This window comes from Etheostoma spectabile, chromosome 11 (assembly GCF_008692095.1).
Source record: "Etheostoma spectabile isolate EspeVRDwgs_2016 chromosome 11, UIUC_Espe_1.0, whole genome shotgun sequence".
NCBI lineage: Eukaryota > Metazoa > Chordata > Actinopteri > Perciformes > Percidae > Etheostoma > Etheostoma spectabile.
The window spans coordinates 11,194,873-11,209,872 of NC_045743.1; the positions used below are offsets into that span (position 1 = coordinate 11,194,873).

Here is a 15,000-nt window from a genome sequence, read left to right on the forward strand (position 1 = left end):
TCCTTTTGGCCCAACTCACTCATCACAGTGGTGGTAAAATGCATTTTCTTTTTTATACATTGCGTTTGTTTTTCATTTGAAAATGATTGTCTGTGTATTGACCTTCAAGATTTCTTGGCAATAATGAAATTGTAGAAAGTCACAGGAAACGTGGGTGGAGGGAGAGTTGAGGGTTATGTCACTGTACCTCAGCTTTATTAGGAATTATACTTAAGGGAGAAATAAGGAAGATGAGACAGTCGGAAAGGACAGAAAGGATGAAACAACTAATGAGGGGCCAGATTTGAACCCCCTTAATGAATCCATAGTGACTGGCTTCATATGCTGACTGCTTGCATGGGTCCATTACAGTTTTTGAGATTCATATCACAGAAAGCCCTTGCTATCTGATCTTATCCTAATATTAAGTCAACATGTTTTATTACCTGAATGACTACCGCCCAGTGGCTCTCACCTCTACCACCATGAAGTGATTTGAGCAGTTGGTCAAAATGTTCATCACTTCCTCCCTCACTGGTTCATTGGATCCACTTTAATTAGCTGACAGACCAAACAGATCTACAGACACCGCCATCTCCCTCACCCTCCACACTGCCCTTGCCCGCATGGACCAGAGAAATAGTTCATGAACGCACATATGGAAATGTGGTTCATGGACTATTGTTCAGCATTCCAAAACTACCCCAAACCAACACACCCCCAAAAAAGTCCCAGGCCCCAGAGACCTGGGACTCAACATGCATTTTCCCATTTTGATTGGAAACCTAAACTTCCTACAAAAAAAGACCAAAACTGGTGGATAGGTAAAACCCCATCCCCAACCCCGTATTCAACCCGAAAACCATCAGAGCTTTGTGTCAGCCCCCCCAGGGTTTGTGCTCAGCCCTCTCTTGTCCCCCCTGTTCTGCCACAAAAATTGCCCCCCAAAGCTCCCACACCCTCATTACGTTTAATGAAGACAAACTCCAAGGGAATTTTCACCCAAAGGCAAAGAGACGCCAGAGGGAAAGGGGGTACTCATGGGCAACATCTCAAAGTTTAGCCAAAATAAAGGGGCGGTTGTCGACTACAGGAGAGTGACATCTCCATCAGTGGAGAAAGTCATCAGTTTTAGGTTTCCAGGGTTTAAAGCCGTGGGGACCCGGGCCCGGGTCACCGCACAGACACCAAATGGGGCTGGGTTTCCTCCGCAGGTTGGGGGGGGTTTTAACCCTAACTTCGGAAAACCCCTGAACTTTTTCAGGGCCCATCAAAGGTTTTGATGATTTCATCACCGCCCGGTTATGGCAGGTGGGACATTTTCAACCTAAGGCTTTAAGAGAGTGATGAAAAAGGTAAACACAACACTAGGACGGAGCTGCTTAAGGAGGACCTTAACCCAGGGGTGGGAAGAAGGCCCAAAAGGGGCAACAGGACCCATATTCCAACCCCCGCCACAAACTGGTTTTGCCGGGTGGGCCCTTTGGCCCGCCCTACCCCAGCATACGGGACGCAAAACCGGCTTAGGGAAAGTTACCCACAGGTATAAGGGCTTGTTTTAAATCATCCCCTTTACACCTTTTTCACTATATTTTCCCTTTTTTTTTATTTAAAAAAGTGTTTACAATGTTCACCCTCTGATAAAATCATCTTTTGAAAATACATTTTACATTCCCGTTAAACCCTTCAGTTTATTTTATTTTCCCTTGATTAAATGGGCTTTATTTCCCGTTTTAAATTTTTTCCCCTTTTTTGAAGTTTTTTTTGTACTTTCAGGTTTGTTTTTGGACCAAAAAACTCTTCCCAAAACCCAAATGCCGGAATGAACCGGGGAAATTTGAGTCTGCTATGCCAGGGGTGGAAATATACATTTTATTCATATTACATCAGAACAAAACATAAAGAAAACACACGATTCAGGACTAGAAGGTATTACCAGGGAAACTGGTTTAGAGTTGAGCACCAAAATAAATTATAACCAAACCGGTAGGCAAAAACAAAAAATACAAACCAAATTAAATCAAATCTCATTAAACAACATTACATTTAACTGCATACAGCACACTAAGTTGCCCCAAACTTACACAAAACACCCATGCAAAATGGTCACTCTACCATTCAGTTCCGCCCCTTTAATACAGCCAGAAACACGAGATATGGCCCAATCAATGACCTAGTGGGAGCGCAATGAATGAAAACATAAGTGGGAAAAACAGTGGTTGGCTCTCCTAATCATGTCTACTTATAACAAAACTAAAACAGAAACACATTAGAATACAGAGTAAAAACTTTAAAAAACCTTTGGCAAAACATGACCAATGTAACAAATCAAGCAAGGTATGACTTGCTTGACTTAGAAGCACGTTCCCCTCCCCCAGCTGAAGACAGGCAGGTGAATGGAATCTATATTTTCAAATCTTCATGTTAAATTTATATTAAAAAAGACTAATATCTTGTTTAAAACGACATTGAGCATACCTGTGCTGTAGCTGATGTGCTTAAACAATCACTCCAAGCTTTGGACCCTCACCACCATAAAGATTCTTATGAATAACAGGTTTAACATGATTTAACTTATCTTTAATAAAATTAACTAAAACATGATTCATGGTGCTAGTTCTAGACATGAATTATTAACATTGGATTTTCAAACACATTTTCTTTTTAAATAAAACCTATTAAAAAAGTAAAAGCCTACCCAATCAAGCACCAAACGAAGGCTGGCCTCAGCTGCTCTCTCAGGTGTGTCTGACTACAGAAAGAAAGATCCAAGTGAGCTTCCCTCCCTCATGTATAGACTCTGCCTCTTTGCCTGGGTCCTTGTGCTTTACCGGCTCTTGTCTTCCCCATCACATTTATCAGATGAAGCCCAAAATACGTTACCAACTAGAAATTGCTGGCATTGGCTCGAGCTAGCTAACGTCAATGGTTGGTAGCGCTGGCTAACGACAACGCTAGCTAGAAGGATTTTGTCGTGACTTGACCTGTAACGCTAAAATTTTGCATAAATGTGAATTGGATGACTATTGGGAAAGCTCTTTAATATATTGTTAAATCACATCTTACTAAGGTGTACACGAAAAAACACCGTTAACTGTCTTGGGTGTCTTTTTGCTGCAGGCTGTCTGAAAAGTTTTATTGTAATTTGTCACACAAAACTGACTCCATACATTATATTCTTTTAAAATATGTTACAAGAATACAGTTGTTAGCAAAGGTGTTTTCTACATGCAGCAGAAATGACAAATGTCTCTTCACTATCCTGGCTCTATTCTCAACGGACTGCACTTAGCACATTTTATTCATACAAGGTGTTCAACGCTGACTCACTTTCACCGACAGCAACCAACATTTTCACTCTGCTTCCATCTTAAGACTTTTAGCTCTGACTGTACTTCTACACATTTTTATACATGACAGCTCTTTAAAGATAACTCACTGTTCCCTAACATAGCGCTACAACCAAGAAATGTATGTTTTGGCCTGCTGCTGCATGCATTAATTATGGCTTCCATGCAAAATAGATTAGATATCCAACTTCATTGAATGGCAGAGGCAGTTGAGGAGTTCATGGCTCACATGACTTTGCCTCATACTCCAATCCAACTATATGGAAAATTAAGGCAATTTATGACGTGATACCATCGTTTTAGTTGCTTGGGGATGTGGCTATTACATCTGTTATCAGAAGGTGAACAACTCAGTGCTGTTGAGAATGGACTGTGATTACTAACAGACAAATGTTGGATTAGGCAGCATTTGTGATTTTTACTCTTATAGCATGTATTTTGTATATGTCAGTGCCTTTCTGTCCATGTGACATTACATGCATACATATGCATGGAAAGCATCTGTATAATATAATGTATTATCAACCAAAGTTTCCTGCACTTTGTCCTAATTGCAATATAAAGGTACATTGCGTAAAACCTTTATTAAAACTACCTAGAACACTAAAGAAATAGGATTTTGGCCTATCCCCACTTTTTAAGACCACACACCATGAAATATAATGAATACATTCTTTAAGCATTTTGTTTGTACTGTTGTGTGACACCATTTCCAATTTAGATATAAATACTTTTTTCATTAGAAATTCCAAATAAGGTTAAATACAGATGGTAAAACATTTGGGAGTGTCTTATATCAGCTTGATGTCATGTGGCCACATTTCATCTATTTGCTAATACTATGCTAAAGACTCACTCCTGTTATTGACAGTCCGTTTACTCATGTTGTTAATGATTAAACACGTGTGATATTGGATACAGTGCTAAAAAATGATAAAAAATGTACTTTCATTTTGAATAGTTACAACATGCACATGGCACCAATTTGGTGTAATGGTCCATCACTTATCCAAGTAGTGCTGTATGTAGCAAAAATCAAAAAAATATTATTATTAAAACTACTATGTCTATTTTCACAAATGTTGAATTCTTTTTCAGTCTTTTACTGTTTCCAACAAATATTGTGCTTTATTTCAGCGAGAACAGGATCTCTGATGTGTCACTGTTTTGGTAATTCTTCTATTTCCCCACAGGACATGGTCTGACTTTGAGAATACAAGGGGCTGTCTGTTGGCTTGTCTCCTGTTGTCTCTTAGCATTTGCCACTTTTAAATGCTCGTTGTACGACAGCACTGACCTGTATTTGTTTTTTGGAATGCAAACTCAAAATCACCCTTATGATGGTGTTTCCTTTACAACCATTTGCCAGAAAAGAAGCGTTACTATGCATCATGAATAAAATATCTAGAGAAGAAGACAGGTTTTAACTGTAACATGCTTTGGGTGCACATTTGGACTGTAGATACAAAACGACCCTTGTGGCTCTTTGCTGCTGGAGATTCATGAGGAATCTGTTCATATTTAATCATATTCATGCATTTTACAGCAGAATAGACTCAAGTCCCCTCTGTAGTCAACGTATCTTTAAATACACCTCTGTTAGAATAGTAAGGCATGCGTAAATATGTCATTCCATGTGATATGGGATGACATTTTTTGTCAGTGGGTGTTTCCATAAGTGAAGACATTTAGTAGGCTTTTAATTTAAGAGTTCTTATCTGCATCTGTGGAAAGAGTGCTTTGCTTTAGAGGCTGTTATCGACCTTCTTTGCCCCTAAAGTGTTGTGCTTATTAGCAAACTGACAAACAATCCATGGCAAATGGCCTCAGTGTGCTGCAGCACATTCACTACCAGCAGGAACACTTTGAACACCTCTCACTTGTTTCACTTTTTATTCACCATATCTTCTCTCACATCTCCTTATCTTTCTTTCTTTCACACTTGTGTGCCTTTATGTGTAGGCTACATGTAAGCTTGATTATTTGGGGGCTGACACAGATCTTCTCTTTCTCTTTCTCTCTCTCAGTTCAGGTTAATTCAAAGATGCTTTTTTGGCATGAGTGTGGATGATACATAATTCTGCCAAAGCTACGTTACATTATTAACATAATTTTCACATAAAAAATAAAGAGAAACAGTCACAAAAAGACAAATATATATTTTAAACAGTGAAAACAGTGTCCCTCCTTTCTTAAGTTCTGACTATTCTGCTTTTTCCAGTTCCACTTCAGGAGTTGCTAGGTTACCACAAGCATGTGACACGTCAGTGGCAATGCCACTTTTAATTTAAGGTTCTTTGTCACATAGTTGTGCAGTGCAGTGCTGCATATGTGCTGTTTAGTGTATCTGCATTTTATGACCTGGTTTAGTTCCCTTTTCCTATGTTTTTGATTTCCCAGAGTGCCATTTTACAGTACACATGGACTGTATGCATATGCAGTTATGGGCTCTACTGCATCAACTTGATGTTGCTTTTAACAATTTCCCAATACGTCCAGTTTCTAGCTTATCTAGACTAAACCCGCTGACATGTCTCTGCACTGAGTTAGTAAATTGATATTAATTGGTTGATCTTACTCTTGGTAAGACCAGCAAGTCCTAATTTGTGCATGACAAAATAGATGGTTTGTCAGTGTTGTAAATAAGGGTTTTCTGATCCACCACCCCTGAAGTTAAAGTCTGCTTTAGACAATTGAACTACTTTGCTATGATTGGAGAAAAAACACCTTAATGTGTTAAAAATATGTTTTGATTGTATGTAGAGAATGTCACAGAAAGCGCACTATTATTTTCCTGGACAATCTTAAAAGACATCAAACAGACAACTGTTCAACATCAATTCCCTCTCTAGTTTTTCCCCCTGCAGTCAGTGTTTGAGATCTTCTATCAACATTGATATTTTTGCAAGGTAATAGCCTACACTTTGAGAGACTCACCTATAGGGTACTCTCCCCTGATTGTGACTGAGAGGCTCTCCACCAATAGCGTGACAGTAACAGGTCCAGCAGCCCCTCACAGGTTTGGCAGAATGTATAGCAAAACTACTGTTAACTGTTGTATTAGTCATTAATTACAGCAATTTAATCCGCTTCCTCATATAAAAAAAAAAAAAATCTAATTATCGTTATAATAATCCATGTGTGGAAGGAGGAAAACATATTTCCTGTTTAGCTTATCAGCCTGTTTAGGGAATGAGCTGCTGCCTCACAGGTCATAGTTCACTTGGGTCTGCAACTTCATTTATGAGACAAATAAGAGAATGGCCGGAGTAGAAGCTCAATTAGACAGCCATGCCGGTGGAAATCCATTTTGCTCTTGTTGACACATGTGATGGATAATGTGGAGAAAATCTAAAACCAGTGAACCTTTTACACTCAATGTAAAACTCATGTTTTACCGTCATGTTTCATTATTTTCTTAGCAGCTGCTTTTGGTGATTAATTCCTTTGTTGATTTAAATTTGGTAAATTGCAGCACCGACTATCTTAAAGCTGAAACTATGTCATGGTACATCTCATGGCATTGTTATTTTTATAATGTTTTTTGTGTTGTATGACTGTAAAAACTGTATTTCCGTGTGTATAAATAGATACTTGCCTTTTTCCTCCACATGTGTGCAGAATAGTGCAGAACATGCAACAGGCAAAGAGTCATTTAGTACATTACATGCTTACATATTACACAGGCTTTGTGAAATCATGTGTTCACTTGTGTCAGTGCTGTTTTGCTGCTGAATGTGCATGTGTGTGTGTGTTGGAAGGGAAGGCAGGTCCCCGGCAGGAGTGTGGATTGCCTTAAGAAACATCAGATTGTGTCACAGAGGATGTGCTCATGGCCACATTGGAGATGATAAACTTTGGACAAAAAAGGCCCGTCAGCCCTGTTTACTTCAGTTCTAGCTATGCTCATTGTGTGCTTGTGGCGTCAAGGTAGGTTCACTCACACTCACACTCATACTCACACTCACACTCACACTCACACTCACACTCACACTCACACTCACACTCACTCACTCACTCACTCACTCACTCACCTCACTTTACTCACTCACTCACTCACTCACTCACTCACTCACGTAAACCAAGGTCCACAGCCTGAAGCATCGATCCCTCTGCTTCCTCTTCCTAAGGTCCTGAATACAAACCTGGTGTTCAGTATCACTGCTTAAACCAGATTTTTGTCTTTTTTCTGGGGATTTGATAAGTAAAGTGATTACATGCTTTTAAGCCTCTGATGTTTTGTTGTTTCTTTTACATACATAGATCTAATTGTTAAGCACTGTTTAAACCTCTGTTTTTGAAAAGTGATATAAAATAAATGTATTATTATGATACTAGTATTGTTTCATTTAATCTTAAAATGATAACAGGTAACAGTCAGTTATTGATAAGATCTTTGTGTATGTGATTTATGTTTTAATGTGAGGCTCAATGTATGTATGTTTACTTTTGTGACATTCACAAGGCCTTAACAAAGTCCCATCCTCCTGGTTGACAATTATAACAGTAATTCTGTTGGAACACTGCTTAAAGTAAACACAACAGAAGGTGGGTTAGGTTCTACATAAATTCATACTGATTTGACAAATTGGACTTGATGCACTGTTTTCTACACAGGGAATTTAAACAGAGATTCGTTCACAGTCACAACACAAAGCTGAAAGAGGGATGACTGAGACAGGCGGGAGAGAATAGAGGGAGTTTCAAGTTAAGCAACAGGATTTCACCGGCACTCCTAGAGGCTTTGTCGCCTAGCGGTGCCCATAGGACTCTTGATTGAACAGCTGCCGTATCAATTCAGGGCTTTTCAGCTGTGGTTATTTGTAGCTCTGAGGTACCTTCGGCAATAACTCTCCTGACACAGATAAAGAGGAAGACACATGTTCACGTATCACACTCATGAACACAACCCTCTCACGCAGCGCTCACTGCTTCAATCCAGTGTTGTTGTTGGATGAACTGGAGCTTTACCTCCCACACATTTGTGGCTACACACATACATATTTTGAAATGCAAAATCTCAGGCCCCTGAACAATGATAGCTTCTTTTTCTATTTGATGTGAGATGACAGCAAGAAGTCCCTTTAGGGCTGTGACACATGGACATCAATTTCAGGCACTGTGGAGTTTCATGGGCAGTACTTCCTACAGCATGTTGGGACAAAGGCAAAATTAATAAGATTGGGTTATGAGGTACAAATAGAACACGAAAAGACGCTATTGGGTGCAGGTGTGATAGGATTATTCTAAATGTTTTGAAATGGTATTTAGAACAATAATTGTGTACTTTTATCGCTGTGTTGCAAAATAAAAAAAATCAATCTATTTGTTTTTTTTTTCTCAAAACTGCCTTCCAATTTCAGACCATTACACAAAACACCATTCAGCCAGTCCAGTCAGTCAGTCAGTCAGTCAGTCAGTCAGTCAGTCAGTCAGTCAGTCAGTTAATCAGTCAATCAATAGAATGATCATGGAGTCAGAATGATGAAATGATTGTTAAATAATGGACAAACAAATGGAAATTTGATCTGAATATTAGTGTAAGTAACTGATTTTCTGCAAAATTACATTGAGTCTATGCCTATAAATAATAGTTAGTAGGCATTCTTGTCTCTTCAGGTGCGAGCAATCAATTATCCCAAAACAGTCCACAGAGAATGCCCAATTATAGGGCTTTTTATTTTCACACTGCAAGTATGGCCTGACATGTCAATTTCCTCACACTTTCTGGATATATGTACACGCTGGTGCCGTGAGTCAAATGATAATCATTCTCACCTCTGTAATACTGTATCCATATCCCTTGAACTGTAATCACAGTAGATCTACAAACCTGTTAATTTTAATGATTGATAACCCCCCCTCTCTGCAACATCTCATTGTTTTCTATCTCTGCATCCCTCTCAACTTTTGTAATTGCTTGATTTTTTTCCTTTTTTTCACACCCTTTTTCACACCCTCAGCTCCCAACACCTTAGCTCTCCTACCCACCCTCCTCTTCCCTCTCTCTATCCTATTCTCCTGTGTCTCTCAACTGCACTACCAATTTTCCTTTCATTACCCTGTGTCTTTGTCCTCCTGTATCCCGTATAATCTTCTTCTTGTGTTTTTCTTCGCCTTTCCTTCCTCATTTCCATCTCATTCAGCCCCTTAGTTACTTGCCCCTTTCCCCCCTGCCTCTATCTGATATGTGTCCCTCACTCCTTTGCCCAATGACCATCGTTCCCTCGCCCTCTAATGTGAGAAATACCTACAAGGTGGACTGCTACTGTTTGTATTCGGTGCCACATGCACAGCACTACTTCACACGCTCCTGCAACCTGCAAGAGTGACACAACTGAGCTGGCCTGTGCAGCACAAAAAAATAAAAATAAAATGAACCAAAACAAAATCCAGAGTTGTTCCTGATTCCTGATTGTCATTGTGGCCCCGCCCTGTATGTAAGGAAGTCTGGGAGACAGGGATTGGGTCTCTGAGACTGAAGCAGTTCTGATCACTGTTGTCTTCTTTTGTCTTCTTTTGTGTTTTATTGCTTTGAGGATGGAGGTCTGGGGGTCTGGTAGTGTAGTTAGTCACTATTCTTCAGTTGTTGTTTTTTTTGTGGGGGGGGGGTTCTGGGTCCGACGGCCCTTGATGGGTTGGCTCAGGCTTCTTTCCTTCTTTTGTTCTTTTTAGCCAGACATCCAGACTCCCATAGTTTTGGTTTGATTAATAATTGTAAGTTATGAATAAACTTTAATTAACCTTAACTAATCCAGGGGTTTGGTGTTCAAGATGTTGTTGTCACATTTAAGTTGTGTTTGATTACAGTGGCTGTAACAATCATGCACATGTGAATAAACTGCTACATGTACGAATGGACACTTCACAACATCTTGACTGTTCTCTCTCCTGTCTATTGCTCTAAGATGTTTTAAAATCTAGTGCTGTGCCATAATTTCCTCTCACAGTATGCAGGTCTCCATGTCAGTCCATCATTTCCTCCATCTCTCTGTGGTTGCTTTCCTGCATTCTGTGTTAGTCTTGCAAAGCTCCAGACAGACACTGACACTGCTGACACTCATGCACCTACAATGTCTGGTTTGTGTGTGTTCTTGCTTTTGTCTTTTATTGGGCCTTGTTTTAATATTTGCTTATGTGCCCTTTGTTTTCTTTGAAGCAAAGTTGTGACAAAACACTTTATGACAAGTGCTTTATAAATAAATCAGACTTGATTTGACTGGCCTGTTAGGGTTTCAGAGGATGTAGGACTCAAATGCAGAGAAGGACAGTCAATATGAGCTTTGAGGATTTAATAAACAAATGATGAAGTCCATACCAACAAAAGGTGTCCTGAGAACAGAAGGAAAATTCCAAAACAAGTATAAGCAGAATCCCAAAAACAGGACATGCAACACACGGAACAGTGTTTCCTATAAAAGACAAGACCAAAAATAACACAATCACAAGACATGACAGAACACCAGGCTAACAAATTAAGACAGGAAAACAGACTACACACTAAGACAAGACAAAACATCAAAACCATAACATGGCCAGCAAATAATATAATGGGAGGAATAAAAATACTTCTGTAGCACGGGCAGGAGGATAAGGACTCTCAGACAGCATTATGCAGGTTGACTGCAGTTTAACTGGATAACTCATGACTCACATGACATCCCATGACAATGATGTACACAAGAAATGCAGAGACAGCGGTAGAACACTTGTATTTGCTTTAACTATGTTGTATGAATAAGAGAGAAAGTGCCCTTTAATGAAAATAGCTTCTTATGTAAATTGTGTTCATTTATGTGTGTGTGTTTATATTTGTGTGCACAGTGGACTACAGTAAGAAAAAGATTTTCTCATTGACTGTGAGCTTTGATGACCCGAATAAGCCACATACATTAAAAATGTGGTTTGAGAATTACATTTTTATGAGATATGCAAAAAGTAATCAAATGACAGAAGAAAAGACGATTTTCTACCTGTGAATCCTCAATCTTGGTAATTTATTTTTCATTGTTTTTCCAAAGCAGTATGAGGTTATATTAGGATTACAGCATTCCAAATATATACATATATATATATATATATATATATATATATATATATATATATATCTATATATATATATATTAGTTTCTAACTCTTGATACAGCTGTTAGGTGTGTTTGACATATGATATATTACATAACCTTATATTACATTAAAGCATCAAACTAGAAAACGTTTTCAGAATTACACATAATTCCCCAATGAAATGAGGAATTATGTGTATTCACTGTATGTGAATAATGTAAAAATAAATGTGTGATCTTATCTAATGTACAAGCGTTACGCAGAGCAGTGAACAAGTTAAGGTGGGTAGCGTGTGTCGAAGAGAAAGGAAAAGTGTTTAAGACATCAATAAATATTTTAAGAGAGAGCGGGAGCTGTGGGAGGGATGGGTGAACTGAAAGAGAGTCGGGCTGCTGAGAGACGAAGAGATAATTTAATAAGACGAGCCGAGCAAACGTGTTGGAGGAGAGACAGAAAAGCTGAAAGGATGGGAGATAAATGAATGGTGGACTAATCTGGACTAAGCGATGGAGAGAAGAACTGACATTAATTTAATAGGATGGATGAATAGACAAATGGATGCACTGTGCAATGTCAAAAGAAAAAATCCCTAAACCTGGACAGGCTTGTGACAAACAGTTTCACAGTTATTATTAAAAATGAAATGGTTTAGAAAAAGCACCGTCAGGTCAGAACACTCGTAGAAAAACATGTCCTCAAACAAGTGAATGAATGAAGACTAATGAAGTCAAGGTAAACAGAGAAATCTGAATACTAGAATAGAAAACAAATGAGCAATTAAAAATTGCGTGCAAAGACAAGCTTCTCCAGTGTCCAGGCACTGATTTCTATGAAGCAAGGGTGAAAATGAACAGGGGCCAACTCTCCAGTGTTTGCCGGTCAAGGGATGTTGCCCTGATGTCACACAAGCGGGCATTTGCACTGTCCAGAGGGACACTTGAGGGCACATAAGATGACTAAAGAGGGTTGAGGGGTGACCAGGGGGTTCCCTTGTGGTCCAACTGCACTGACCAGAAGGGCTTTAAGGACCACTTGAGCTGACCAGAAGAGCACTTTGCTCACTCAGCTCCCTCTGGTGTGAAATTAGGCCGCAAAGTAAAATGGAGAGGAGTGGTGAGAGATTTAATCTGCTCAATTTAACTAAAACGCAATGACAACACAAAAGTGCTTGGTCTGTCAGCTGCTCTGACAAAAAGTCTTTTCAAGATTGATACTCTTTCTCTGGTAGCATCAAGGTGTTACATTTAGACAAACATAAAGCATGGAAGTGTCCCAATAGAGCGGCCCTTTGTGCATGCAACTGGCTATAATGACACTGTGGACTTGTGTCTTTGGAATAGTTTGTCTTGTCTGTTGAATAGAAAGGCTCTTTTTCAATTAGTACTAGGTTGTATTTACATCATAACCTTCATAACCATAACCAGGATTCAGTTTTAGGTGCAGTTTTAGTCTCACCAAATGCTACCATTTGGCTACCTAATCTTCCGGTAGCAACTGAGCTCCATTGCTATACTGATGATGTCCACTGTATCGCAAATGCACATCACACTTTGTCTGACTGATTTAAAACTGACAGATACTAAAACCAGAGATTAAATTGGATTGAGGCTTGTCAGTGATGAGGTGAGCTCCACTTATAGATCTAAATTACTTCCTGCTGCAGCTCAGCTCCAGCTTCTGGTTGCAATGGAATAATGACTGAAACAAGAACGATCTCTTCAAAAGACACAATTGTGAATCCACTGTAGTATTAAACATACATTAAACAAACATACATTGATTTCAACTACATAGGCCTTGTTCAGTTACAGTGAGTTTGCCTGTTTTTGGTATTAGTATCTCCTAAAAAAGAAAATATACACACTGACCAGCCTGTTTACTGTGCAACAACGGTTGGTCTTATGTGGCTCCTTGAATCAATTAGAAAGTAAAACTGTTCTGAGAATAAACAGGAAGTTTCACTCAGGGGCACTGTTATATGCAGTCCCAGTGGGCAGTAATAATAACAATACATTTTCTTATTCTAAAATTGTAAAATTACATATTTAATTTTAATTCCAGGCTTTTTGAGGGCTTTGCATTATTATTACTCCTATTTGTTCACTACAACACAGCTTTACCTGTCACTTTGGTGCCAGTGGGCTGCTCCCTCTTAGTGCATTTCAGTCTTTCACTGCATCATTCTTCTGATAAGAATACTAGTGTACATTTAGAGGTTCTTAACCTGCATTACGCACGATTTGCATTAGGCTTTGATAAAGCACTTAAAACCAGTAGAAAATACTCAACCAATTTGTAAATTTGGTGAAGGGGCAATCAAATGGAGTACCTTTCATGCTTGCAAAATAATTCCTTTCCAAGTTCTTTATCCCTTTCACTGCAATTCTACTCAATGCCACAGAGAGAAAAAAAACTAAATAAACATATGGAGGAATATAACTAATGCAGATTCTTCCTAATGCAGGTGTACTGTATGGAAGCAATTAAGTAATTAACCTTCAATCATACTCTGTGACATGTATACAAATGCTTAGAAGGCCCAGTTGACAATTAGGAAAAGCTATTTAATACTTTGATTAAGGGTTCATTATTGGGACATTGATGGTAAAAGATGCATATGCATTAGTGCGGCATGTAAGAAAAAACAGAAAATAACTGTTATGTGACTAAGAATGTCAGCGGAGGACATGATCAATTTGTGTCAGCAACAACAGTCTGCTGACATGGAGAGGACTAGAAGGGTTGCAGTACATACAGTACATATTACACAGTCATCCAAATGAAATGACGAAAGGCGTTGTTGGTCCATGCACTCCAGAACGACAGCTGGAAGCAATTCCTGATCTGACGTTCCTATCAAAACGATGACATCATTTGTCTGTTGAAAAATAAATCTGCTTTGCGATGTGTTAAAATGACTACTTCATTAAGTTTCAAGACCTTCATGGTCACGGTTGCAATAATACACAATAACACATGATTAAATTGGAAAGTACTACCTAAAAACATGTACCTAGTGCAAACCACAGTATTAAAGCGGTGTTAAGTTCTGGTGTTTTGTTGTCCCATCCCTCCAACTCAACTTCTGCCTACGTAGACTTTGTGAATAGAATGAGGCCTATTAAGTTTTGTTATAATTAGGTTAATTAGGTGTGGATATATTTGCAAAACATATTACATTTATTTTGCAAATTGCTTATTCTTGACAAGCGATGTCTGCTGTCTCTTGCTCTTATTTAAATTCTTTCCTCAAAGATGGCAAGAAAAGAATGATCAGTGATGATCAGTGATGACAAAGTCACAATGTCCACGTACAAGTGCTCCCCGTCCTAACAAATCCAGATCTCTGTTTAAATCTGAGAGCTTGCTAGTAAACAGCTTGGGTCCAGGTTCAAGTCCTGTCAGCCGTTCACATTAATAAACACTGCAACAGGAAATAAACTCTCTGTAAAATATTCTATGATCTCACAATTTTATTTTGTTGCCAGCACCTTGTTATCGCCCCTGAATCAATTTCAAATCAAACTCTGATGTCTGTTTTGGTCCTTTATCCAGATAATAGACTTTTGGTATCGTGTTTGATCCAAGCTCTCCAAAATCATCA

At 38.8% G+C, this 15,000-nt stretch overlaps 1 long non-coding RNA gene across 1 annotated transcript; it reads right to left on the reverse strand.

Moving 5' to 3' along the window:
* Positions 1–2,322: 2,322 nt before the first annotated feature.
* LOC116697711 (uncharacterized) lies at positions 2,323–2,732 on the reverse strand. Its single transcript, XR_004334034.1, has 3 exons — positions 2,678–2,732; positions 2,458–2,522; positions 2,323–2,382 (listed from the first exon to the last, which is right to left on the reverse strand). It is a non-coding gene; the product is annotated as an uncharacterized LOC116697711 (long non-coding RNA).
* Between the last annotated feature and the right edge of the window lie 12,268 nt (positions 2,733–15,000).